This window comes from Aphis gossypii, chromosome 1, assembly GCF_020184175.1.
Source record: "Aphis gossypii isolate Hap1 chromosome 1, ASM2018417v2, whole genome shotgun sequence".
NCBI lineage: Eukaryota > Metazoa > Arthropoda > Insecta > Hemiptera > Aphididae > Aphis > Aphis gossypii.
In genome coordinates this window covers 52,852,365-52,879,789 of record NC_065530.1, presented here as the reverse complement: position 1 = coordinate 52,879,789, position 27,425 = coordinate 52,852,365, and the positions used below count along the sequence as shown (strand labels likewise).

The 27,425-nt window shown below is 28.4% G+C and overlaps 1 protein-coding gene and 1 long non-coding RNA gene across 3 annotated transcripts in view; one reads left to right on the top strand and one right to left on the bottom strand.

Annotated features, from left to right (window-relative positions):
* The window catches only part of LOC126548977 (homeotic protein ultrabithorax-like), a 235,208-nt gene that overhangs the window by 58,504 nt on the left and 149,279 nt on the right, over positions 1 to 27,425 (bottom strand). The gene's annotated exons all lie outside the window — the stretch shown is intronic.
* LOC126548982 (uncharacterized) lies at positions 1,647 to 18,069 on the top strand. Its single transcript, XR_007603116.1, has 3 exons — positions 1,647 to 1,876; positions 2,784 to 3,013; positions 17,992 to 18,069. It is a non-coding gene; the product is annotated as an uncharacterized LOC126548982 (long non-coding RNA).

Genomic DNA, 27,425 nt, shown 5'->3' with positions numbered 1-27,425 from the left:
TTTACAAATAATAATATGCATTTGAGAAGACTCTAAGTATATTATACATATACACACATCGTAATTTCGTATATTATAATAATACAGTACCTAATATAATATGAGATTAGGTACTTGCAAGACGTCGTGCGACACATACGCTCGATTTTTACTTCAAAGTCCCAATAATAACAATTTAATATCGTGCTCGTCAATCATTCAGGACTGTATAGTATAACGCGTATATAGGTTTCTCCTATAATTGAATTAAAACGATAAACCGTATCTACCGTCCACGATATGATTTTATCGTACCGTTTATACGGCTTCTATTTTAATCTCTCCCAACACCAGTCGACAGTCAGCGATCAAATCCGTGCACATAAAGACGTGACATTATAACTACGTACGCCAGTCGGTCGTGGTTATACTGGTTAGGTATTATTTTAAAATAAATTTAACACTGATTGCCGATGGAAAATTCGGTGAAATGTTCTGTGGCCATCGTGTTTGTATATAACCTCGCGAATCTACTTTGAAAAAAAATTGTTCATTTTATTTTGAAAATAATTCGGGACCAGGGGGCCCCCACTTCTTTGATGCCCCTAGGTCTCCACTCCTCTAAATCCGGCCCCGATCGTATTAAAGAGATGTACCATCGATCGCCTGCCGTTCGGTCGCGGCGATAAAACGAAAAGACGATCTCTTTGAAAAAAGTAACAGCCATCGGAGAGTGCCGTGCAAAGACGTACGCTGAAACCGCGACCTCGGTCAACGACGAAAATAAAGTGTTACCTACATAATATTATTATCGTCGTCATCATCATCATCATCATCATAATCAACATCATTGTCATTATTGTTATTACTCGACGGCGTGTAGGGGAGAGAGCTGAAATGGGCACATAAAATCCAATGGTTATGTGCCGCGGCGACGGCGGCAGTCGTTCCGCCCGGGCGGCCGACCCAAACAAACCGTAAAACCGTACGACTGTAATAATAATAACATTTGTAATAAAAACGATGGCTGCGCGTGACTGGGCGACATCTGTCCGCGGACGGCCGGACGGCGACCGACGGTCTCCGTAGTCGGCAGATCGCACGCGATATACTCGCGCGCAACTCGCCGCACACATCAACGATATTAATAATTATATTAATATGATACCACGGTTTTAGATTCATACCATATTATTGGTTACTATCAAGCCCGGTATATCGCCTTCCTCTCAGTCCAGCCCGTTATTCGAAAAGAGACGAATCGTATTAATTTGCATCGTGACAACACTGTTAACCGTCTGTTAAATCTGCAATTCGTCGGATCCGTTAATAGGACCAATTAGGACGTCGCATTCCGTAGTATTCTTTGTCGTCTCCGTCTTGGCGCGTAACCATACGAAGTAGCGAATTTAGTAAAATCCATTTTATGCCGTTGACTGTAATATTCGATAGTCAATATCTGCCTACGGTCAAACTCAATACGGTGAGAACACTGTCCAGGGCGTTTCACAGGTTTCTGTTGACGTTATTTCGTTTTTTAATCATTGTACGTAATGTATTACGAAATGCTCATTACTCGCTTTAAAATTGTAATATCGATAAAATGAAACGATCTGGTACGTCGTACGTCAGTGAGACTCTACACGCACGTACTCTCGACACGAAAACAAAAGCTGTCGACGACGACGACCGTCACAATGTATTACAATTATTACATTTTCATTGCCGAACGTGAAATACACCAAAGACTGCGTCTACGGGTGTGAATTTTATTCGATTTTCGTCCTAAAACAATATCGTTTGGACGCAAACACTGCAACTTTCGTCATATCACTTCGATGGTCGTCAGTATTCGGTTTGCAGTAGACGAGCCGAACGAACGAAGCGTACTTTATCGGTATGTAATAATATGTATACATAGTAAGATTGTAGTGGTTAGGCGCCTGAAGGGTGACGTTACAAGACGAGAATGTTGTATTGTTGTCGTGTACCTATCTGTACAGAATAATGGTGTCTGTGTACTAGCTATGTATAATAACGCGAGACGTTACTCTTCTGACTTGTAATAACTATAACAATATCATGATAATAATATTGTATTAAACGGGTCTGCGGAAATGGGTCCGTGGTAAAAAAAAAACAAAATAAATTATTTAATAACCTAACCACGACGGCCCGCAGTTGGTCCCGAAATAATGTTTGGTCCGGATTGCAGTTGTCTAGATAACCGTAGTTCGAATATTATATACAGCATCGTCTATATGGACGTGTGGTATATAATATAGACATATAGTTCACATTACACAATACAAATTTACCATTCGCGTTTGTGTTGTTTTTATGATTAAACGCTATACAAAACTCTAAACTCTGTATATACGATATATAGTATATTATATATCGTTATACCTTGCAGGGTAATGAACGAATTTCGGGGGGGGGGGGCGGTTAATTATAGGTACCTGTGCTCATTGTATATTCCCTCATTTTTATTTTTTATTTTTTACACTCTTGACATCCTAGCTCTAGGTACTTTTTTCTTAAATCAAACATTTATCTGTAACATACTCATATTATATACCGTTGGTTAGTACATACCAACTGGTTTTATAAATACGATGACAATGTTATTTTAAAGATTTAGCTTCGCATGATAACTATTTGCTAACCGTTTACAACTTTACAAAAAGTAACATCAATGCGGATGCGTTTTTAAAGTAGAAAAATATATTTATAGAATTGTATAGTCACAGCGATAATCTGTAGTTTTTATGTATAGCTCTAATCGTTTTGTTTTCTTATAGATGTACTTTGTTTGGCTTCCGGCCATCTATACATCCATAGCAGTCGATAACTGTGCATGTGCATGTGCATGTGCAGTTTGAATTAAATATGAATTGTCAAGTGAGTCGCGGACGTGGTACGTAGTTCCTACATTATAGTATCCAGTATCCTACTTCCTACGAATTAGCAGTGATGACCAGTAGGTCAGTGGTCATGAAATCCAACGATTGAACAGTTCTAGACAATAGAGGTGAGTCGCACTTTAAAATATGATCTTGAATTAACCGAACTTTTTGATTGTACTACTTAACCATGTGTTTATATGCGCGTAAGGCGTAACTTTCGGATTAACTTGATGCACATTGAGATGATGCGCGTTACATAATGGACATTCAACTCTCCTAATTAAGAATAAATAAAAATAAACTAGTATAATATAAAATATATGGACTGACTAATGACTATATATAGGTACATTTATATTGTTCACGATGTAAAAACTTTTAGCAATAGAGACCGAGATCATTTTTAGCTCGAAACGTTTAACGTGTTTGAATTTTTTTTCCAGTTCGAACATCTCTTGTTCTGAGTTGTAACTATTTTGTAATTCGAATTAATTATAGAATGTCGAACTTTTTGTTCGAGTTCGGTTCGATTTTTTTTTTTACAATTTTTATTATTAAAGGGTTTTATTAAACTATCGTTCGATCAACCGTCGACGACTAGCGACAACTATCAGTAATTTGGGACAAAACAAAAACAAAAAACGATACTAGTATACTACTATTTAAAGTCGAATGTCACTACTCATTTTTATCGTCATCGCACAGGTAGAGAATAATGTCGGTTTCGTTTACCGGACTTTAGCCGTGTACCGGCGGCGACGGTCGTAAATCGCTCTCTACCAGTGCACGTGGGGTACGGTAGTCCCAGTAACCGCTGCCTTGCCGCCAGATGGCGCACGCGATTCGCATCCAAAACGCGACGTGGGACACGCGCGTTGGGTTGCCTGAGCACGGTCAAGTCGGGCGCGCGTCAACGATTCGAGAAAATCCGAAGTCGGGTACTCGGGCAATAGAAAAACGAAAACGAAAACCCGAACTATCGGAGATGAGGAGCCTATTTTTTCTAATTCCTCCGAAAGACCGTGTGGTGGTATAGTAAAAAAGCGATCGTTCAAACGAGTGAAACCATAAAAAAAAATATTTATCGATATTCCGCCACGTTGACTCGCCGAAAAGCTGCACAGATATGTTTATAATATTGTATTTTATTATAATATTATAACAGTGCGTGTGTCCGTTGTCGTGATTGTCGCTGCCCAGCCGCCTCGAGGTCGGTTACGCATTTCGCGTCTTAACGCGCGTTAACATTTTAACGTAAACACGAATATGTACGACGCCTAGTAAAATATATGATCTGATATCGATTTTTATCGTGGTTATCATCGCGTACACAAATTATACTCCGTTCCAAAACGTTTTGGGCCCGGGCGCCGAATGATTAATAATAAAGCCGAAAACCGCACATTTTTGTTTTCCTTAGCGTGATGTATTATGAATAATTATTGACCGGTCGAAAAATGTTTTAAAAATATAATATGTATTTTTATATATTATTATTATTCGATGTACACCGCAGATTAACCAAAAAAAATACATAATATATGAGTTACAGTCAACAGGATAAAATTTGAAAAGGGGGCGGGCAAAGTATAGAAAACCACTTTGCTGCTGTACAGTTAAAGTCGAGCGTATCTCTTCGTCGAATATTGTGCACCGTAATGGATGTGTTTAATACTTAAAATTAAAATTTAATGTCAAATCACCGTGTACGATGTAAAACGTTTCTGAGCTAAATCGGCATAAGTATATTTGGTTTTCAAAGTTGCCAAACAACTAATTTGATAATAATGTTCAAATTTTAGCAATTAATATAAATATATCTTTTGGGGGGCTTTTACTTTTTGAAAAATAACATTTTATAATTTTAAAGTTTGTCCTCCCGAAAGTACCATTTAGCAATAAATCTTATTTACTTTAAGAAACTTCCATCAAAGTTGATGATCAGAGCATTATTTTTTTATTGGGAAAAGTGTGTTTGGAAAAAAAATAAAAATCGGACGTTTATAATCTAAAATATTAATATAACTATCAGACGCGCATATTATGCTTTTAAAATGTGAGTGTTCTTGAAAGTATATTTTTTTTTTTTGATAATTTGTTCATTAAAAAACAACATTTATAAATTATTTTCAATACTTTTTCTGGCAATATATATTTTTTTAAGATTGTGCTATTTTGAATAATAATATAGCTATTTATTTAATTTCATAATGGAAAGAAGCAGAATATTTCAACGTATTAAAATCGTATTTTGAAATGATTATAGTACGTAATAAGTTATATAATTTATAAATATTTAAAGTTTATAAATAACGCAAGTGGTGAATTAACATTTTGCAGATTCCTTGTGTCACTCTAAATTTTGTCGTTCAAAAAATGTTAAGACTGTTAAAATTATAACGATAAATAGTAGCGAGAAATATATATATTATATTATATTTTTTTGTATGTTCTTTGAGACTTTGAGCGGAGCGATGAATGTATTAATTTTGAAATAATATGTGATTTCTTGTATCTGTGTATAAGATAATTAGTCGATAAAATGCTTCAATTTTTACTTGAGAGTGTTGTTAGATAGAAAATTGGATATATTTTGTACTTAAAAGAGGTCAAAATTAAAAATGCTAGTACTTTTTTTTCTATAATTAGGAAAAATTAAGGGAAACAGAAATTATTACCCAAATTCAATATTAGTATCGAAATAATTGTTTTGTAAATATGGTTACCAAAATTTAGAAAGTATTCACTGAGATTCATTTGCTATCATATATAATAGGTTAGCATTGAATTCAAATTCAACAAAATTCATTATTATTTCTAACCTACACAATAGCACACTAAATTCCATTATTATTATGTAGGTACAATTAAATATGTTTGTTGTGACATCTAAATTTTTAACTGTCGCTGTATATAATTTAAATTTGAACATTGTACGAAAATTAAAAATTGAAATCATTAAATTATTGTTAAGTAGTAATTATTTGTTAATCAAGAATACAAACATTATTAGGTATTTATGAAAAGGTAATCATTCAACTTATGAACAGGATTGAACTCAAAATAAACTCACATAAAATAACACAAATACATATACCTATAAAATATTTTGATTTTACGATAAACTTAAGTCATTGACTGCAAATTCGAAAAGTTTGAGAAAAACCTAACAGGTATAATACTCGTTAAAAAATAATACTTTTGTTTTAACTGCTTCGGTTAAGTTCTCGTAGGTCTATCTGATCATTATACAACATAACATAACTTTACTCACAAGTTTCTTACATTTTATATTTAAAATAATAATGGTCCTAATGATTAATCAATGTATATTGTATTGTTTGCTTTTAATACTTTTTATAAGTTTCGAATACACGCATGATGGGTTACGAAAGTACTTATAATGTTAAGCACATATATACGCTTAAGCCTTTTGGCTCGAGTACCTCATACGACAGTATATAGTACGATTTGTCACTCTTAAAAAAAGTGTAAAATTAATTGAATAACATCGTAGTCAAGTGTAGCATTTAAAAACGCATATGTAATATGTATGTATGTACCTATTTTTCTCTCTCTATTATGTATGTATAATATATTTTATTTATCTTTTAATCTTATTGCTGTTGTAATTAAATTTTACACATTTTTTTTAAAAATTTTTTAACGATAGTGATGTAAACAAATTTTTATTAAATACACAATGTACGTATATGAATTACTCGCGTAATGCGCATTTAACATTTGTATACATCGTTATTCTCTTCTCGTCCATGATGATCATCCGTATGTGCTTTTGCACCATGTATATAATACATATAAACCTACATATTCGGACGGTGATGTTTAATTGTTTGTACAAATATCATGTGCGGTGTCTGCTGATGCACCGAGCAGTAAAACTGTAATATTATAAAGTGCCTCAAAATGAAATCTAAACACTCGGCGAATAAATAGAAACAGTTAGGAGAATACATTTTAAACTTCAAACGGTGTTGTTTATACGAAACGCGTTAAACATAAGCGACCCCTCTCCAATCACGCGATGAGTCTTATAAATATAATATAGTAAATCATTATTCCCGAAACCGTTTTCGAAGATTGCCGCGGAAAACCACATATTGTTATATTATTATTACAATATGTTTTACAAAAAAAAAAAATCTTCTGTCTATAATCTTTAAAATTATTGCGCGCGTATCACCGTAATGTATCGTAACGCCATATGGAAATAGAATACAAAAACACATTAACCGTGCGCACAATAAGACTTAATCTATATGCGTCATCGGGCGGCACGACCGATATATTATATCCACGAAGATATCCATTATAGTCCATTAGGTATAAGTGCGAGTCGCAGTGTGGATATATATGTATACATAAACATCTTATTTACGTAATACACGAAATTTATAACACGATTCACTCGACAACCCGAAAGTGGGTTCTATTATTATTATTATATTTATGAGTGTTATTTTTGGTTTTGTTTGGTACACAATCCCTATCGATATCCGAACGTTTAAAAATATTAAATTTTACGCCGTCGAAACAGTCTAGTTAAATATAAATATATATTGTAATATTCAGCATCCATATAGACCGTCTGGTAGGTAGGTATGTGCAGAGATTTAGACAGCTGTCGCTATTACTGGTTTCGATATCGCGTGTTTTCGAGTATAATAAAATTGAAAATTCGATTTCATTCACTTTTAAATAATTGCTGAACGAGAAAATTTAATTTTTATGGTTTAAAAATCAATAATCGCCGATGATTTCCTTTAATAAAAAAAAAGTCGATACCTTTTTAGAACTTAGTTTCGAATGGAAAAGTTTGAATATTTTAGACAGGCGATTTAAACAGCACATCTTGTCGTCTAGGCATTATACAATATTTTGAAGTTTTCAATTTGATAGGATAATATTCATTATTAAGTAATAACCATCACAACAATTGAATAAATAAAATAAAATGACTAAAACGATAATATCTGGATAAGATATTTATTGTATTGTGGTGCTTGATAGTGTATAAGTTTAACCGTTTAAGAATCTAAAATATTGAAGGTATAATGGTTAAAATTGTATATACCATATTTTCTAAAGCCCTTTAGGTTTCCTTTTGAAAACGAACACACAATACAGTTTATAGATTATGCGACAGAATCGATAAATATGACCTACTTTGATATTAAATTTATCGTTTGTAATTCATAACGCACGTTATTATCCTACTATACCTAAACATCTTTAAAACTTTTAACATATAATATTATTATGTATACGTATATAAATATTTGAGAAATTTTCATTTTACTGTTCTTTGGAGCGCTGTAATATTCATACGAATCTGCCTGTAATCATATGTGTGTACGTGTATAATATAATACATTGCTGGTTGTACTCGTCATATACGTATTTTATTATTCATTAAAAGAATTTTAAAATTGATTTAAAAACGATGTTACGACTTATAAGTATTTTTGTACTCTTTACACGGCGTTTAATCGGTATTTACAATAGTTTGGGGGACTACCGTATGGGACGTGCGTTCGAATTGCCTACACATTACTCCCGAAACACAAACTCGTCCGAGTAACGACTATTTTCACGATAAAACGATAATCGTCGTAACTGCCCGAATGTGGACGTTGTTCACGATAACGCATTTATGAATTGTGATGGATCGGTAGGACGAATGTGAACGTGGAACCGTTGTCGTTCGCGTGCATAACACACAAATGTACCGAAAAATACGCAATAGTGCCTTTAATAATATTGTAACATTAAAAAATAAAACGACTATATGTTTGTTGTTTCCATATTTATAACTGTGTTCATATATTGTTCGGACTGTTGGATGGTATACACTTACGCGTTAGTTAATATTATAAATATTATTAAAATTTAGAATAATTGCCAATAATGAAATAAACCGTGATTCTGTGATAAATTATTATCGAACATTTTTAATAACGGCCTTCTTTGCGTACACACGCTGTAAATAATTTCGTATATTATAAAAATCTATTTAAAAATAATTAAAGTCTATGGTATTGTCGTTCAAAAATTTTTGTATTTATTTTGTGAACAAATAAATATTATATTATATTATGAAAATAATAATGTATACGATTTCGTGTGTATGTGTACCTATATTGTATAATGCGTATTGAATTTAAATGATTATACTTTCGGTTGTTCGTGATTAAAATTCGTATCATAAATCCATTGTTTATTTTTGACTGTTGTTAACACACGTAGGTAGAAATATTGTTATCGCAGTCGATCAGTTTGGTGCAATAAAAAATAGGTTAAAATATCGTATTATAATACGCCATGTGTTTTTTCCGTCACATCGCGGTGAGTCAAATTATTAACGTTCTAAATTGAACGACATACACGTTATATTAATTTAGTGTGATATTATTATAGAGGTGGGTGTGTTTGTTGTATGTAATATAATATACATATATAAGTTAATATAAGCATGTTGAATGAGCTTTTGAATTATATTAATCTAAAATTAGAACTAAGCTTTCGACACAGTTTAACATGAATACATGATATACTTATAAAATCTTCCGGAAGCGATATTAATGATTTATTATAACCTCGGTTGGTAGTTGTTGAACTGCTCAAGTGCGTAACACGTTCCCACCAAAAATGTTCTTTTTTTCATAAATATCTGTTTTATACAAAAGTGTATTTTTCCATCAAGACTCACTCATATCCGTCAAATGAGATGTTGTCCATCTAAACCATTTTTACATCAATAAAAGTTGTAATAAAGCAAATTTATTTAAAATAATATAACTTATTATTGAACAATTAATAACTATCATATATTTTAATAAAATCATCTTTACTTAGAAAATAATTTATTTATGAAATAAAAATAATAAATATTTAAATGTAAAAATAATTGAGTACCTACATTTTTTAAAATGAAAATGAAAATAAAATAAAAATATAAATCTGTTTATCTTTTATTTTTAAATATACTTAGCATTTAGACATTTTTAAATAAACAATAATAGTTATACAACTAAAAATTTTCTTCGAAAAAAAACATATATTTTTAAATATTGTAAGATGCTATTTTTCAAAATCATAAAATTCATAACAAAATTTCGATTTAATAAATGTTAATTAGTAAGTTGGGATATTATATTATATTATTAAATGCAATAATATTTTACTTAATTATTTAATTTCTGTAGCAGGTTTTTATTCGTAATTTTTCTTTAAAACATATTGATACACACGTATTTGACAAACTTACTATTTTAGCACATAAGTACAAAGTTCTATTATACCAATTATTCAAAATTATATAAAAATATATAGTTTAGGTACTATTTTTTAATATGTTATATTATTTGAAATAAATTTACAGTAAAAATTGTTAACAATATTTAGAAATTATTTGGACAGAAATTTGGTCAATATCTTATTTATTGAAAACGGGTATATTAGAAAGTAAATATGTACACTTTTGATGGAAACTGATCAGTTATTCGTAGAGAATTAAGTTTTCTAGAATCCCACCCTCCTGACCTGTATTGTTTTGCGCGAGCCACAGTCAATACGAAAATGTATTTTTATTTTTGGCGTATTTCTATATCGCTGACAAAATGTCAAAACAATCATCATAATATTTACGAGCGCCATAATATTTTACTTCCGACGGCTGTATCATGATGCGTGTGTGCGTGTATACAGGTAGTTCTACCTGTATAAGTACGTGCGATGTATAATATAATACGGAGGTATAATATTATTATTATTATCGAAAAACGGAGTAATGATCGTAATTATTATTATTGTTGTTGCCGTTCTCGGAGTTAACGATACGATACGGTCTTGTTCACACTAGAGGTTTCTTATTATTATAGTTGTACGTATACCTACACCCTACTTCGGATACAATATAATATATTATATTATTATGTGTATGTATAATATGTAATATAATATAATGACTCAATTTAACCGCTCGGCACGATAATATCTCTATACAAGCGCCGAAAAAAACTCATTGGCCGCTCGCGCGCCCAGCCGCCTGCAAATACGTATTATTATTTTTATAATCATAATATAATATTATTTGATCCGACATTTCAACACACACACCAAATTTAAAAATAAAAATAAAAACGGACGAAAAACATTGTAAAAAAAAAAAAATAAAAACAAAATCCCTACCCAGCGATTATTACATTGTTATTAAATACGGCATATACCTACGTATATACACTGCAGGTATATAAATACATATACACTTAATATAGGTATACACGCATTATACACACCGAAACACTGTACTTTAATATTTAACGAAAAACGCGCTTACCCGTGCACTGTGTGACAAAATAAAACCGAAAAAATGTTCTTTAATTACTACCGCGGCGTAATAAGCGGTTTAATGGCGAATCGGACCGGTCCAAATACGCCTACAAAACAATCGATTTAGATGGCTCGCATAGATACGGGCTTAAATTAGTAAGGACTTCGTGACCAAATTCGGGTTATTTTTTTATATTATTTATCGCTGCTATTATTATTTCTCGACATTTTCGTTGGGCGTTGCAGTCGTTTTTCGAGGAGACCGCGGCGATCGACAAATTTCTTGTCAGCTCGGCGATCTGCACCTTCGGTTTAGAAAGTCGCCGAAATTTTCAACCCCCCGGCCAAGCACGTATTTACATTTTGGGTGGCCTCTCATCGAGAGTTGTTTATAAACACACGCCGTTTATAATATCGCACAATCTCTTTGGGAGCCTAATTACCCGGGAATAAAATAAGTAATGTTTTCATATTATAATAACTCACGGGTCACCGTGTCTACGGTATATTATATAAGTTTTCTTATTTGTCCGCACCCATATACGCGTTCGGGTAATAATATAGGGTTTAATAACAGTTTCGGGGAGTGCGAACGCGACGGACGACCCCACCCTCCGATTACTATGTACTGAATATGCACACGCCTATAATAGCTGAACCATATTTGATGTTTAGACGACGTCGAAAACCGAGGAAATCGTCACCTCGTCGAGGTAAACTATCCGAGTCATATAGCGTCGATTATAATAGATATTAGGTACTTAAACTGGTACTCTGCAGCGTACATCACGCGGTCGCAGCAAGAATATACCTGTATAATATAATTGTAGTATGCGAATACGATTTAATTTAATACGACGAATCGCGTACGATTTATACGAAACTGGTTTCATCGGACTTCTAAGCAAACAGACTTCCAGTCATACTAGTTTAATAGTATAATGCGCGAGTTTATACGGCGTACACCACATCGTGCGTATTATATTATATTATTATTATATATAGTCGTTTTGCATGCGTATACCTAATATATCGATTCAATATTATAAATGAACGAGATCAAAGTTTGAATCATAAATGTTAAACGCGTTTACGATATACTGTTCTATGTAGGTATCACACACGCGTATACAACATCTCATATGTATAGGTATTAAAAGTACCAATAACATAATATGGAATATAGTATTATGGTCGTTAGTAGTATAAGTATTCGAATAATATAGAACATCGAACAAACTCCGAGCTTAGTATATTATACTATTATAATATATGTAGGTATATAGGTAAAGCGACGGACGTATATTATGTGGTGATCATAGTCAATTATAATATGCTTTTGAGAAATCGTGTGTATAGGTATGTAATATATGTAGCATACGCGCAGGTATATAATTTATCCAATGTGCGTCGTTACTCGCGAGACTATATCGTAACGGTTCGGTTGCTGGGTCGGAGATGAGAAATACGCGAGTGCATGTACCTATATGTAATACGTATATAGTGGGATAATAACGTGGTTATAACGTATGTAGTTCGAAGACCGATCGAATGTCGATATTAAAATAAGATAAAATGCATTATTATTATACCGCGTTGAATATCTGACCATATCAGAGTAGCGACTTTGTTTTTGTTTCTATTCGATGAAAAATACTTTAGTCGAGTGGACACCAGTGTTCCTTTGTAAAATATAGGAAATTATTTGAGTTTCGCAGAACTATAGAATTGTGTGTTGCAAGTTTTTATATAAGAACGTATACTGGCCTAAGAATATTGAATAAATTATTTTTTTATCTTACTCATATCGTATGGATTTTTATTTTTTAATTATGTTTTAATTTTTAACTAAGCTATGAGCGTTTTGTTTTAAGTTTATTTGTAATATATTACCTTGTTAATTGTTTTAATACACTTTAAAATTAAATTATCAACACAGATCTACAAATTTCTCTAAATAGTTTTCTTACCAATAACTTTGATAATTATTCAATTCATACTAATAACACAAAATTGGTTCTATTTATGATGAAAATTTTCTTTATTGTACACATGTGAGGTAATGTGTAATATTATGGGTGAAAAAATAAAAATGGCCATCTCAAAATATCAAATAGTTCAGTAGAACAATTTTAAACTTCAAATAGTTATTTTATCCATGATTTTTAATGACTGTCACATTTAAAAATTTAACAAAGTTGTTTTCTGTTAATTCTCGTAGTTTGTTCTCTAAAACTTAACGTAAAAAAGGTAAATATTTCTGTTAACGACCAAAAAGTTCTACAGTTAGAATCTTTTTGTAAGTTATGAATTTTATATTTTTTTGACCTAATTATAACTTTTTTTGTTTCGAATTAAATGTTTATGATTCGTAGGAAACAAATTCGGGTTAAGATTAGAGCGACATAACGTTAAAATAGAGAACTTTGATAAAATATATAAAATATTTACTTATATTAATTAACGATATTATATTATCTACTACCTATTATAATGTTATTATTGTATGGTTGATAAAATGTGTATGAGATAACACTTTTTGGTTATTTATTTAATTTATTTTATAAAGTAGATATTGAACCAATTGATGGCAATTAATGCTTTGATACAATTGAGAACCGACAAGTTTAGTATGGTATAGTTATAGATTTAATATAATAATACATAGTTTGTCTTGATTAAAAATGAATAGTGTTGTAAATTGCGTTGATTTAGACACTTTTAGTTTTCGCTAACGCTTTAAATAATATAATATCTAACAATTTGTTTCTGCAGAGCTTGAATTTTAGAGTTATAAGAACTAAACATATACCTATTACTCGTACAAATATAAAAAAAGATAAGTTAGAATCTTTTGGTTCTGAGTCTACGGTAATTTATAGTTTAAAACAAAGTCATACATAACATTTTTTTTACAGTTTATATCTTATTTTAGAGAAATATTGAATTGTTTATGCTAAAAATTTTAGCTTCAGAAAATGTTAAATATAAGTTACATTTTACACTCAGAAAATAAGTGCGCTTATTCAGTTCAGTGCTATTTAGATAGTTTTACTGTAGTTTTGTAATATAAAATTAAATTTATTGTTTTGTTAAATTTCGATTGAAAAATCAAACTATCGATTCTGTTGTGGTTGACAAAAAGGAAAACTTTTGAATATTTGAAAAATGTGACTATTAAAAATAAATCATGTAGTCGATAAATTTTAACGGAAATGCAATAGGCATATTGAAGTAATAATTTACAATAAACAGATATACCTACCTAGTGAATGAGTTTCACAAAAATGAATAATATATATAATAACGATTTATGCAAGAAATCTGTAGTAAAATGTTTCTATAATATTGAATACCATTGGACCTAAAACGTTAAGCAATTCGTCCCGGACGATAGATGGTGGTCCTAACATAATATAACGCACCTCACGGATCCGGTCCATTACATTAATAATATGTAGGTATTGCATTTTAATATACTTGTGAGGCCGTGTAATAGTACCGATATGAACATAATATAATATATTGTTCCAAGACGAATTCGATTTTTTTTTTAAACGTTTTTATACTCGTAGTGCTCGATAATATCGTAGATGAAAATTAAAATAATATCTAATATATTTTCGGAACACCCACATAGGTCGTGTGTATTATACGAGTGAGAAACGCCGCAAATATATTTGACAACGTTATAAACTATCAATTCGAAATACCGAAATTTGACGCGTCTTACACCGCAGGTACGTTACATATTTTACTCATTTATGTATAATATTAATAATAGGAGTAGGTATACACCGTGTATGTCTATAAGATTTATCCGTCGGCAGTGACTGTGTCGAATTTCAGAGATTTCGAATACGAAAATACCGCTGTTTCTCTAGCGCCGAATTATATATTTATATATACGAATTTATTTTCGTTGATTACAATGTAATTATTTTAATTATTGTTATTATTGTGTTTTTCAATTAAGTCGGACCAAATAATAGATGAAGACTGCGCCTTGTGTACACGGACGGATTCTATTTCAACATGATCAAAAAAAAAAAAAAAACGAAAAATGTTTTTGGCAGCATATAATCGTGTCCTACACGTTCTACGTATAAATATATATATATCAAGTATTATATTCTCGGCAGTTAAAATATTCGATGAATAATTCATTATACTATGTATACATATACGTACTCTGTGTTATTATTTTTGTATATACCTATTTATGTATTTTATATATATATATCTGTATTAGTTGTTATAATATATAATTTTGGGTGGTAGAGGAAAACAGGTGAACGTATGATGCGAATAGGATCGTGTATTAAAAAACCAAAAAAACTAGCTATTATCACAATTATTATTATAATGATGACTTTATTATATTATTATTATAATATAAGAATAAAATTAAAGTTGCCTACTCCATTACGCGTTGGCAATTAATTTTGGTAGTTTTTTTGTCCTCTTCCGTGTGCGTACGTCATGGTACTCATCGCATTACCATGCATATAAATGTATACAACCGACAAAATATTATATATATGTAATATTTTGATAAATATTAATGTATCATACCAATTTATGTTGTTTATACTTTAGAAGGTAAACATAATATTTTCTGTATTATAATATATTAATTTGTTCTGATATTATAATTTATAACAATTCATATTAGTATATATTATTATTATTTATAGTTTATTAAAAGTTTGGTAAAATAATTCATGTAATGATGTACCTACAGAAACAAATAAAATTAATTTTAAAAGACACGTCATGTATTACCTATTCACGTTCAAATATCATTAGAAATTTTTGTGTTGAATGCATATAATGTATATTATATCCGATTATTTATTACAATAATATTTAATTTATTGAAAATATAGTACTATGCTAACCATTATATATATAAAAATAACATTGTGTATAGGTACTTACTTAATAAAGAAAGATAAAATAATATTTCAGTGAAAAATACCATACTGATCAAACGCTATCACATTCATTCATTTTGCATAAAACTAAAACCATTTTCTGTAACGAAGTTCGTTTGTAGGATTAAAAATCTAATTCTTTCAATCAATTTATGATCTTTATTACGGGATGATTAAAATGTTCCACAATAATTAAAAAAAAAGTACCAATATAATATAGTATACTATTAACCTACTTATTCGACGTTTGAGTAAGTGTTATGATAATAAAACTACGAAATATAGGTACACTTTTAATAATAAAATATTTGTACATACTATATACATTCAAAACTTCATTCACTAAAACTCTTTACATAACGTATTTGTTTATGGAAACATGACATTTTTATTAAAAAACGTTTCTATTTCACTAAAAAAAACAAATGTTATGCTATTTTCGACATAAAATTTAAAAATTCATAAATTCATTTATAACTATTGTAATTTATAAAGTACATAACCGTTCAACTAATATATAAGAGTAAGCTGGAAAACGAACCATCTGTTGAAAATATCATTAATTTCAGGATTTTTTTTTCAAAGTTTTCAAATATATGGAAAAATAAAGTTTTAGAAACAATAAATACGATTTTTTTACAAAAACAGGATTCTCTAAGAAGCTGTTAAATATTAATATGAGACTACAAAATCGTAATGTATATAAATAAATAGATAAATTAACATATCAACTATTATTAATATTATTATAATTGTATTTTTGAGAATAATAACTTATGTTACCCACTTAACCCCGATGATAACTGACGATTTACCTTAAATTATACTTTGAAAATTTTTGAATAGGACACAACAATCTTATCAGCATACATAAAAAATACTAAAAACAAAAAATTACATTTTCAAATGTTTAAATAAATACAAAAAGTCAAAATATTTTTTATTTTTAAAAAAATCTTATATAAGTAATCCGATTATTTTTAAAGTTAATGGGAATTATTTGCTTTTGACAACTAAATCAAATGTTCTAACAGGAAGAACCTTCAAAGTTAATGATTGAGACGTTATTACTGATCCAAAAGACGTACAAAAATAACCACAAATTTAATCTAAAATATTATATAAAAATAGTAAAAGTTAAATTTCGTTGTCAAGATTATCTTCGAACATAAAATGTATAATATTATAGACAAGTGCAAGAAAAAATGCAATATATGAAGTTCAAATAAGATATATTTTTGGACCTACATCTATAATATTATGACCAGCTGTGGGGTTACGATATTTATAGGTATAATATAAAACAATATATAAACCATAAAAAATATGAAACGAGATCGTAAAATTAAAAGGAAAAATATAACTAGCACCAATTTAATTTAATGAAGTAATAACTTGAAATTAAAATGTAAAATAACAATTAATTTAATCATTGTAGAGAGAAAAATCAGTAAATTAGTAGATTCATTTTTAAACTACTGCGGAATTAAACTGACTGTAAACAGAATAGTATATTAATTACATACGAATAAACAAGACATAACCAAAATTATATGAATTTAAATAGGTATATTCAAAATTAAATTATAAAGAATTAATAATTCGCCATCTTAGTTGTAAGAATATAATATTTGGTTATTTAATGCGTTGTTTGTTGTTTGGTAGCCAAAGTTTTGAGATCTTTAGGGTAAGTTAAATTTCAAGCACCCTTAGCCATTTCCACATAGTAGTTGGTAATATAATTAATCATTTTTAGGATTATTACTATTCTACAATTATAATTATCTTAAATATATATTTATTTATTTTCACAGGTTTAAGACAAAGCTGGGCAGGTCTAGCTGTTTCAACTTTACAAAGGTACAATGCATATTGAATTTAAGAACATCAGAATTAATTTTGTATTATTAGCTTAAATATTAAAGTGATTTTATTGTTTTACGAATTATGATAATTCAATATACCTACACTCATACCATAAATGATGATAATAACTATTGGTTTAATTTTTTAAATGGTTTCAAGTTGTTTTGATCAAGAATGGACATGATTAATACTTTAATAGTGTAAAAAAAACGATACATACTTTTGAGTTGTACATATTTATTGGACAATCTACAATAAAAATAAGAAAATTATCCAGAAATTGCTTTTGGTGGTTCAATTACCTATCCAAGTTTCACTTGCAAAAACGGTATGTCGGGTCTCAGGTGCGTCGTAAAAATGGCCGTACGGACGGTCGGTACACTTCAGGATTGTAGTCAATGATGTTATAGAATATAGATGCCATCTTGTACAGTATTTACTAAGATTTAAAATAACGATTCCGTAAAATATCTGACTAAATAGAAAAAAAATAATCAAGATTTCGATTATTGCCGACGATTAATATTAATACTATTAATATGTGAGTATTATCGATTAAATATTATATTGGGAATTGAAATTACTATAGAAGTTTCTTATATATATATATGTTACACGATCATTAAAAAAAATATGTATACAAATTTGATTTTAAGAAATCTAAGGTATTATTTAAATGAGTCGATTCAAAATATTAAATAAATTAAACCTTTTGTTGCATAATATAATTTATCGAAACGCTCTTACCAATGAATGTCTGTTCACATATAAGGCTGGACTAAGGCCGGAAAGATACCTATAATAATTATAGTATTGATAATTAATTAGTTTGAGCAATTTTTTAAGCGAACTGCCGACTAATAATGTGATGTGTAACTGTATTCTGTTTTTATAGATTATACACAAAACAGTCGTTAAACAGGGATAAACAATAATGATGAATGAGTGTCAATCATAATAACTATAATAGGGATCGGATTTTAAAGCATGTGCTTCATTTTTTTTTTTATATATGATGAGATAGAAATCTAATTTTTATGTAAGTATAAATATATTTCATGTTATTCTGATTCAAAATAAACCAATTTCTTTTTCTTTTTTTTTTTGCTTATTTTTTTTATGTTGGTAAATGCTTTTTTCAGTTATTTCAGCTTTAAAATTTTTATAACGATACTTTAATAATAATAAAAAATTGAATTAATTAGAAACGTAAAAACCCAGAATACGTTATATGTATTGGATTATTATTATTTTCTTTATCGGCTTGTTTATTAAATGTATTGAACGTAGGTAAATTTATATATAAATATATATATATATATAGTCATATAGATTATCGATCTACATATTATAGCAAGCAGTACCTATACGGTCAGTATGCCTGTTACATCGATATCGACCATTTCAAAATTTAATATTTAGTGCTGTAATTTGAAACTTGTACCTATTAAGTATGCATCGATCAATTCAGTGGATGTAGAGTGTCGTTTTCTATGTATAAAAATATTCCGTTGGACAATATTGAGTCAGTTTCACTACTGCTGCAAATCTAAAGAAATACATCATCATGGTAATGAATTCTTTTTTTAATTTAAATAAACTTTTAGTCGTGTTTTTTTTTTTAAATTGATATACTTCTTTTTTTCTTTTTTAAAATCCGAGCCCTGATAATAACTATATACTGCACATCACCAACGAGTCTGAATCGTTTGAGTTTAGATTGTTTTTTTTTTTAAAAATATGATATGAAAGTTATATTGTATTCATGTCCTAAAATCTAAGAGATTGCACTAAATATTTAATAACGTGGTTCTCCTCATTTTTTAAATTAAGAATATAGCAATATAAAGTAGTGCATAAATCATTGCACAATATATAATTACATTAAAAACGAAAAAAACATCTCATCGACAATATTATATTATGTGAAATATCCATAAATGACAGTTGTATGCATTAATTGTTATAATAACTTATAAATATATTATATAGCAATTACAGTAAATGCCAACACGTGACTATGAATAAATGAATACTTATTCGGGTTCAAATTATAATTAATAATTTATCACGATAATAGAAACGATTTTGGAAACGAATTTATTGCATTGAAAAATATTTGCAATTATAAAAAAATATCTTGACCTCGATAATTTAAAAAATGATAAATTGAAAATTTCTAATAATATTTGGAAGGTTACCTAGAAAAATTAATAGCAATTCACCGTATGTATTAGTACATTGCTATAATATAATGTTATTAGTATCACAGTGTATACATAATTATTTAGTATTATTTTTAAGTATTAGTTAATGCTATTCGTGCACTTGTCTAAATAAAAGTTGTAATACCTCCGAAACTTGTAATGTAAACAATACATAAAATTTAACGAGAAAATAAATTTTTATAAAACATGTATTTTGATCTTTATAATAAGAAAGGTTAGGCTATAATAATAGTACTCCTGGTGTTCGTTAAATTTAATTAAGTGTTTAACATAATAAATCGGAAATGTATCCATTTTTATAAAATTTGATACTTATACGTCATATATATGTTGAGTAACTAAACAATCTATTTCATTATTTCAGTGTTTATATCCAAGTTTTTTTTTTTTTTTTTATAAATTACTTTAATCAAGAAGTATATATAGGTATAGCATATGATATACCTAAGAATATTAAACTATGACGTGATAAAAATACTACAAAAATTCTAAAAATCGCACTACAAAATAACTGAAATTGTAATTATTACATTTTCTGCTAGTTAAAATTAAAATACGATTTATAAAATAAAAAACACATCAATTCAGCAAGGCCGCCCGCAGGGGGGGCCAGGGGGGGCCACGGCCCCCCCCGCTCTTTAGGATAATTTGTTTAAATATAAAAAAAATAAAAAACAGAATTTATGATAAGTGTATTGTTTTTTCGCTGGCCCCCCCCGAGAAAAATTTCTGCGGGCGGCCTTGCAATTCAGGTTAAAAATTCCTTTCCTATTCATTCTCTTGATCGGGGAAAAATACATTTTTTATACTACAACAGCTATATTAACAATTATAATAAAATATACATTTTTTTCATTTTATAGAACTCTTTTTATTTTATCAAAATAATATATACAAACTTAAAAGTAGTTAATTAGTAAGTTTTGCAAGTATTTTTGAATTATCGCGATTCGCGTCCTCGTTGCGTTCAGTGGACATCATAAAGTATAATATATTATAATGTTAACTTGTTATTATTATTCGTTTGGGGATATATCATATACACATATTATTTATGTAGACGATAATAATCATAATAATAATAATGTAATATTACGATGTTCTGACAGAAACGTTATAATATACGTTTCAAATTATATACATTTATTATGTCGTGACTTTAGATTTATGAACCCCAAAATTGCTAATGTTCAATTTTCAAAGCGCACGAAAGAAACCTACGCAAAATAAACAAAAACTGCTGGGCGACAACTGTATTCATTTAAGTATATATATTATGTATTTAGGCGCATATTATCATATTATATTATATTATTACCATTATTATTGGTAAAATAAAAGCTGATAAAACATATTGTAATATTATAGTTTTCTATCTTTTTATAATAATTTTTTAATAATTATTATTATTATTCTACTATACAAGCGAATTTTATATTGTTTTTTTTTTTTTTTTTGATTTCATAAAGGTAAAATAGTCCAATAATAATCAGTACAATTAATATTAAAATAACAGAGGCAAGAGCCAATAATATTGATTGAAAATTGTATTATTTTATCTTGTTTAACACAATATTCTTAGAACTGTTCACTTAAGACTTCTTAATTTAAAAAAATATGTTGAATCGCATGCACTTTGTCAATTTTCAAAGTTCCACGCTGTCAATAAAATAATTAAATAACCGGAGCAGTGGAACGTATAGATATAATAATTATTTAAAATTAGATTTAATCATGAGACTTGAATTTTTTATCACCTTTCTTTTATATAGTAATAAGTAAAATATACCTGAATTTTAAAATAAAGTTTAATGACTACAACAATAAGATCAATTTGTCTCAACTTAATTTATCTGAATTATTATGAATAGTTTGCATTCAATATTTTACGCATTTTAATTAAATATTTATAATATGAATACCAATAAAATATAATTTCGAACTTTTATAACAAAATTATCAATTATTGATTTAGATTAACTGTATATAACCTTTCGTTTTTCTAATTTTTATTTTTTGAGAAGTGGAAGAAAGGAGTGCCACAAGTGTTTTTGGAAATTTCACTTTACTCAAATTCACTAACCTATAATTATGTCAATGTGTAATAATTTTTAATATACTTGCATTTTATTTTTAAATTGCATATAATTGTGATGTATAATTTGTACAATTTGCAGTATGTACCTACTTTACGATTAAACACTGATGACATAATCCTTTTTACCACACTTTGTTCTCATATTATGTGATATGTATTCCAAATATTATCTAACTCTTAATCAATTTTACTATAAAATATAAATTTAATAATGACTGTATTTCATGTTAAGTCAGCGTAAAAAAAAATTAAAATAATAATATCAAATAATTACACTGTAGGACACCATTTAAACGAAAAATATGCATTTATTGAGCTTGGCCGAAAAATAATATGCGTATACGACGATACTATAATTATACAGTACAAACTACTCAAAGTTATTATAATGTATGGTCACAAACACCCGCAAGGTTCGGGTGTATATATGCAGGATGATTTTTTTTTACATAAGTATTTTGAAAATTATTCGAAAACATTTTTGAAAAATTTTAAATGAGTATACAAACCTAACGTTTTATTTCAACATTATTTTTCTTATGTTTTTTTTTTTTAGTGTACCTAAATAATAAACGTATATATTTCAAGTTTATAAGAGTGAAGTACAATAAGTAGTACAGACGACACTAATCGGGAATCGTGAATTATTGTTATATATAACTTATTTATTAGGTACCTTATAATTTAAAATTTAAAAATGTCTGAATAATTCATAAATCATATCATGAGATTTATAAAAGTTATTTTTAAATTTATTTAGAAATAATCAGGTCTAAGATTGAATATGAATATAAGACATCTTATATACTTAAAAAAAAATCGAAAACTAAAATAGTATGTACACGAAGGATGCCCATTCACAAAGTACGCAAATGGTGTAGAAAAATCAAATTAAAAATATGAAGTTATAAAAAAACAGTTATTGACGGGGACGAACGGAGTTGGATACTTGCTTACAATACAGGTAACAATTATGTTATATATCTATAAGATATGTTATTATTTCGACGGGAAAACAGGTACCCGCCTTAAATTATTTTTATATGCAGACTTGCTGTTTCGAAAATATAAATGAAATCATTATGCGTCGTATATAAACAACTTTTGATCTTTCTTAAGAATTATTAAGCGGTTATACCATTTATATACTTACTGTTTGAACTGATCAGTGTGAGTATATAATATTACAATTTTATATGATGTATAAGACGAACGTCTACACAGACTATTATGATATCATTTATTTCACCAAATTTTAAACTACTTATCTTGAGAATAAAGCTTTCAACGTAGTTTATATAGATACATATTATTGTTTATTTTACATATTTTTATAATAATTATTATTTATTAGTGTTGTTCTAAATTTTCAAACTAAAATGTTGATTAAATATTCATTAAATTTTCTGAGGACTGCAATGTGCCTCTGGTTCACAATAAAATAAATGATACTGCAATTAATATGGAAGTTTTTAATATTATGTTATAATAAATAATAATACTATATTGTAATAATTGTATCTGTTTGTACATCAGAATATGAAATGTTCAGTTATTCGTTCCTGTTTTCATGGATAAAAAAATTATTATTTATTTCAATGTTTAGGTATGTATATAATATATAAATGTTACATGTGAGTATTAATAGAGGTCTGAAAGTTACATAAAAAATTTACATAAACAAAATATACAAGTTTTATTGAAATTGATTATGTGGAAAATTACAAGATGTGGTATCTTGAAATTACTTTTAAAGTTGTATCTATAATTACCACATATTATCAATAATTAATTGAAATTTGATTAATTTTGAAATTCAATTAGATATTATATTTATCTTATATTACCTATTGTCTATTATTATGGTATGATTATGTTTATGTTATTAATATAAATATTTAAAATTATAATTGGCTGTCTGGTACTCTGGGTAGGTTCTGTATGTATAAATTTTATACGAATAATGTTCAGAAATATATAGTTTTGTCTTATTATTAATTGTCTTTTGCAAATTTTTAAAAATAATATACCTACTTATTGTAAGTTGTAGAGTTGTACTATATGAACAATTAATAATAATGGAAATTAGGAATAGAATAAGCTATGTCAGTATTTTTATTACGTATAATAATGAATTAATTAATAGTTTATATTATTCAAACTCGTAAAACAAATTTAAATTGTTTCTCAATCGATTTGTGGTAGGTATCTATTATCTTATATGGAAGCTAGTGGTGTTACATTTAAGTACATATATTATTTCATTGCACTATTCTATTTAAATATTCGTAATTCAGTAAATGTATGTTAAACTGTATTTTAAACGATAAATTTATGTTTAAATTGAATTCCACTGTATTTAAAAATGAATTATATTAATATGCATCAGTATTATTTTACAGCCTACTTTTAAGTTTTTTATTTTTGTGTACAATAAAAAATAAAATTTATAAATAAGTATATAATACAGCATTTTACCAAAACCTTAAAGTAGTTCACATAATATTATAATTTTTTTAATTAATTACATGGGTGAATAATACTATAGTCTATAGACTGTAACTGTTACCTAAGGTTTTTCTATTGTTAATGTTACAAGTTCAATAATTATATTTTGTATATTATATTTGTATTTATATTGTGTATTACAGTGAGGTAGTTGTTGGGTATAGATAGTTAGTTCTTTGTTATGGATATATATTTTTTTTGTGATTATGTTTGCAACTATATGTATTTATGTAATAATTCTTATCTTCGTAAATTAAAAAGTGTTTTAAAATAAAAGCAACTTTATTTTACCAAAACTAAAAAGGTAGGTATTTATAATCTCATCCACTGTCCAACTTATGTAGTTAGTTTTTAATATAATTAATAGGTATTATTTATAATTAACAACAAATAAACATCATTACTAATAACTTTTATTCTTATCATTGTTTTAAGGAACTTTTCTTTTGTTCGTGTTTATTATTTTTGAGATCGTAAAATGACAAAACACCAATTTGTTAGAAATATAAAATTATAAATAAAATAATCACATTAATTTACAAGTATAAATTTAAAAAAAAACTGAAATTTTTGTTCTGAATTTTCATTAAAAATATAATATATATGATATGGTTTTGTATTTAATTTGTTTAAACATTTAAAACGTATAATACGACCATATATAATTTGAAATATTGTATAATATATTATTATGTATAATGTTTTATAGATATCTTGTGTGAATTATTCTATAATCTGTTTGATAATAACCTAACAATATATACCTAGTAAATGTATAATACATGATATAGGTACCAATGTCACCACCGAATAATTATAGTATACCTGTATCTAGTAGCCTAAGGTTTTAAAACGCCTCATTGTAGTGATCTACCTACGCTAAAATATAAATAATATGATCCCAATGGTATATTATACTTCATATATTGTACATTTACTACACGATATGAGAACAAGATGTTCGGACCATCATCATCGTCCCAACCAACACACCAGCCATATATTATTATTATTATTGTAACGGGAACTCTTTATAATATACAAACACGTACAACAATCCTATCAGAAAATGAATAATAAAAAGCGATTTACGAGATTCGGGTGGCCCACTGGGGCGGGTGCATTTCGTTTTGAAAGCAGCGTGATAAATCATTGAGTTTGAAAAACGTTTCTGACCGGAGTTTGGTTTATATATAACGACGGGCGTGCCGTTTTTCTCGAAAACTGCTGAGAAATTTGAAAAAATACATCAGTACTAATGTATAAAGGTATAATTTATGATTGCAGACCGCGTAACACACGAATATTTAGCACGGCGCTTTGTATTTACTGCACACTGAAAAGAGGTATTTCGAAGAAGAAAGTATATAATTGCTACAGTATGTATTGTATTTTAAAATTTCAATTAATAATATTATATTCATATTATTATTGTATGTATTCGCTGTTATTGAAACGAATAAGACATAATAATATTCTATATTTTGTTTAACATTTAATACTCATCTACGGTCTGCTCGTAGTTGATAAGGTATCCAAATACTAAACAAAATATGAAATTCATACTATTGAGCAGTGGTATGATTCATAATATCATTATAGTTATATAATAAATTGTTTCGGTTAGCTGTCATTGACCATATAAATAATTTTTAAATGGATTTTTCTGTCTGTTATTATCTATTATTGTAACGCGTTAAATAATTTACGAGTCGTTTATACGTCGTTTATAATTACTTTTTTAATCCGTGATTGTATACCTATTATATGGTTTTAATACGATGTCAAAAAATATTTTAATATTTAGAAGTGTGAGCACGTATTGAAAATGAAACTTTGATAACGATCGCGTAGGAAGAAGAATATGCTTTACGACGGACTACTGCGAATAATAAACACAGGCACGCACAACCTATACTTACATCATGATAAAATCGATATATTATTTTTGTGTAGGCATCTTTACAATAATACTGTAATACCCGAGAGAGTGTGAGACGGGTACTTTGAATATTACACTCGAGTTCAATAAAGCGTACTCGCGTACATATAGGTAATGATAATATTACGTATAATCGCGTCTCAATTATTAAACGTTTGATAATATATTGTATACATTATTTAATTTTTTATCGACGTGTAAAATATTTTAAACGCGATTTCCATTCTTAAATATGCCGTATATAATATATACCTAGATACGCGCATAATATACCGTCTTGACGTACAAGTTAAATTATGAAGAAGAAAAAAAAAGAGCCATACTAATACTTATTGACTTATTTACATAACTATACGGTCTGCGCCGCCGTACATACGATTCGCTTGCAGTACCTATATTATAATATACTCGTACGTTATAATGACAGTAATAAATATTGGCGGGAGCGCATGTCTCTATATTATAATACGCGCGTCGAGTTGTAAATATTAGCGAACGTATAATAATATAATAATTTAATATTATATCATGTGTGTGTATACAGTCTCGTAAGAAAAATAACCTCCATTTATTATAATAACGCGCGTGTGCCGTGGATATAATACA